General features: G+C 42.2%; 1 non-coding gene across 1 annotated transcript; it reads left to right on the forward strand.

Annotated features, from left to right (window-relative positions):
• The first annotated feature begins 331 nt into the window (after positions 1 to 331).
• TRNAW-CCA lies at positions 332 to 403 on the forward strand. The gene has a single exon. It is a non-coding gene; the product is annotated as a tRNA-Trp (tRNA).
• Positions 404 to 3,615: the final 3,212 nt, after the last annotated feature.

Genomic DNA, 3,615 nt, shown 5'->3' on the forward strand with positions numbered 1-3,615 from the left:
CTTAAGATTACACTAATCAAGACATTTTTTAAGAGACACTGCATACGACGTATAACACAAACGTCCACCTGTAACAACATCAAACAAAGACATCTAAATTTTAGCTCAAAAAAAGCTATTCCCAAAAAGCTAGAAGAACGAAATGTACTCCAAAACATAAAGCTCAAAACACCTACAATACTACCTGAACACACAACATACCTAACATTATGTGGGTTACAAGGTAAGAGATAAGCAGAGTGCAATAAACAGGAGATTAGACTTTGACATTAGAAGTACAGGAACTGATACTACTTTCTAGTCAGATTAAGAAGGCACTTTGCTCAGGCCAGACCTTGTGGCGCAACGGTAGCGCGTCTGACTCCAGATCAGAAGGCTGCGTGTTCGAATCACGTCAGGGTCATCTTATTGCCACCCTCGTAGGTTGACATTCCAACACATAAAGTCACGTTCTACATGCCATACGTGTGGCCCCTTTCAGTGGGACTTCTAAACGTGTAGTATGATGTGAAAATAGCATGCCTCGCAAGAATTATATACCTGCTGGTGGAGTGCTCCTCAGACTGCCGGTCCATCTTTTGGTGTTCAGATCCGTGCGGTGCAGATTTGTTATCATGTTCAGTATTCGGTCTATTTCAGCTATTACTATAGTCCTGCTCAACTGCTGATCACACTGATGGAGTGGCCCATCGTGAAACCTTTTCATCTGAGCCCAAACAAAAACAAGTAAAGCACAGTTATCGAACAGAAATCATATAAGGTGTCATTTTACTTAGGCGTAGCTACATCTGGAAATAGAGCATTCTCGTTCCCAAGAACAATGCCCTTCGAGCTAGAGGGAAGGTGCCAAAGCAGGTATAGTTTCTACTTTAGGGGAAAAAAAGGGTAGTTTTCTTAGCTGACATTTGAATGAGCTAAACTCAGGGGCTGTTCTGATGTTTGCAGGGAATTTCTTCCATTTGTTTGATTCCAGAATAGAGAAAACATTGCCTTCTGCATGCATGTGTGAACTTTGCATCCGCTGCCCAATCTGTGTGAGTCTACTGTGATTGAGACCTGTCTTAAATGCTTTAAGAAAAGCTTCGATTAGCTGATTGAACTTTGCAGGGCTGCTTTTCTTGACAAAGTGTGTATAGTGTGGGGATTTTATTCTGTCCCCACGTAGTACATGCGCCTAGGATAGGTGTTCCTGGCCCAGCACTATGTCGCTCAATGCATCATGAAAGAAAAAGGTGCCCGTTGCAGAATGAAGATGGATCACCAACACTGTCTTTTGACCATCCAGTCTCTGATGTAACCCAGAATTCCTTTCTATACGTGCCGATTCACCCATCACTGCTGAAATGGTTGGTTGCACAGCAGAGTGTAGATAAGCAGATGAGTGATACCATAGTTTCTAGGGAGAGCGGCTTGTTGATCTAGAGCTGGGTGACCTATATTTCTTCCACGGAGAAAAGACGGAGGCAGAAAGGCCTAGCACTTTTCCCTGTTTGGCATAGGCATCCTAGCATACATGGTCGTTGAGATTTAGTATGAAAGAGAAAGCGGTAAGTAAAGTAGCTCTGGAGTTACGGGAAAGTGAATTAGCAGTTACTACTCAGCTAGTGGATAAGCAGAGTGCAATAAACAGGAGATTAGACTCTCTTAAGATTACACTAATCAAGACATTTTTTAAGAGACACTGCATACGACGTATAACACAAACGTCCACCTGTAACAACATCAAACAAAGACATCTAAATTTTAGCTCAAAAAAAGCTATTCCCAAAAAGCTAGAAGAACGAAATGTACTCCAAAACATAAAGCTCAAAACACCTACAATACTACCTGAACACACAACATACCTAACATTATGTGGGTTACAAGGTAAGAGATAAGCAGAGTGCAATAAACAGGAGATTAGACTTTGACATTAGAAGTACAGGAACTGATACTACTTTCTAGTCAGATTAAGAAGGCACTTTGCTCAGGCCAGACCTTGTGGCGCAACGGTAGCGTCTGACTCCAGATCAGAAGGCTGCGTGTTCGAATCACGTCAGGGTCATCTTATTGCCACCCTCGTAGGTTGACATTCCAACACATAAAGTCACGTTCTACATGCCATACGTGTGGCCCCTTTCAGTGGGACTTCTAAACGTGTAGTATGATGTGAAAATAGCATGCCTCGCAAGAATTATATACCTGCTGGTGGAGTGCTCCTCAGACTGCCGGTCCATCTTTTGGTGTTCAGATCCGTGCGGTGCAGATTTGTTATCATGTTCAGTATTCGGTCTATTTCAGCTATTACTATAGTCCTGCTCAACTGCTGATCACACTGATGGAGTGGCCCATCGTGAAACCTTTTCATCTGAGCCCAAACAAAAACAAGTAAAGCACAGTTATCGAACAGAAATCATATAAGGTGTCATTTTACTTAGGCGTAGCTACATCTGGAAATAGAGCATTCTCGTTCCCAAGAACAATGCCCTTCGAGCTAGAGGGAAGGTGCCAAAGCAGGTATAGTTTCTACTTTAGGGGAAAAAAAGGGTAGTTTTCTTAGCTGACATTTGAATGAGCTAAACTCAGGGGCTGTTCTGATGTTTGCAGGGAATTTCTTCCATTTGTTTGATTCCAGAATAGAGAAAACATTGCCTTCTGCATGCATGTGTGAACTTTGCATCCGCTGCCCAATCTGTGTGAGTCTACTGTGATTGAGACCTGTCTTAAATGCTTTAAGAAAAGCTTCGATTAGCTGATTGAACTTTGCAGGGCTGCTTTTCTTGACAAAGTGTGTATAGTGTGGGGATTTTATTCTGTCCCCACGTAGTACATGCGCCTAGGATAGGTGTTCCTGGCCCAGCACTATGTCGCTCAATGCATCATGAAAGAAAAAGGTGCCCGTTGCAGAATGAAGATGGATCACCAACACTGTCTTTTGACCATCCAGTCTCTGATGTAACCCAGAATTCCTTTCTATACGTGCCGATTCACCCATCACTGCTGAAATGGTTGGTTGCACAGCAGAGTGTAGATAAGCAGATGAGTGATACCATAGTTTCTAGGGAGAGCGGCTTGTTGATCTAGAGCTGGGTGACCTATATTTCTTCCACGGAGAAAAGACGGAGGCAGAAAGGCCTAGCACTTTTCCCTGTTTGGCATAGGCATCCTAGCATACATGGTCGTTGAGATTTAGTATGAAAGAGAAAGCGGTAAGTAAAGTAGCTCTGGAGTTACGGGAAAGTGAATTAGCAGTTACTACTCAGCTAGTGGATAAGCAGAGTGCAATAAACAGGAGATTAGACTCTCTTAAGATTACACTAATCAAGACATTTTTTAAGAGACACTGCATACGACGTATAACACAAACGTCCACCTGTAACAACATCAAACAAAGACATCTAAATTTTAGCTCAAAAAAAGCTATTCCCAAAAAGCTAGAAGAACGAAATGTACTCCAAAACATAAAGCTCAAAACACCTACAATACTACCTGAACACACAACATACCTAACATTATGTGGGTTACAAGGTAAGAGATAAGCAGAGTGCAATAAACAGGAGATTAGACTTTGACATTAGAAGTACAGGAACTGATACTACTTTCTAGTCAGATTAAGAAGGCACTTTGCTCAGGCCA

Source organism: Protopterus annectens, chromosome 1.part2 (assembly GCF_019279795.1).
Source record: "Protopterus annectens isolate FY-2018-M chromosome 1.part2, PAN1.0, whole genome shotgun sequence".
Classification (NCBI taxonomy): domain Eukaryota; kingdom Metazoa; phylum Chordata; order Ceratodontiformes; family Protopteridae; genus Protopterus; species Protopterus annectens.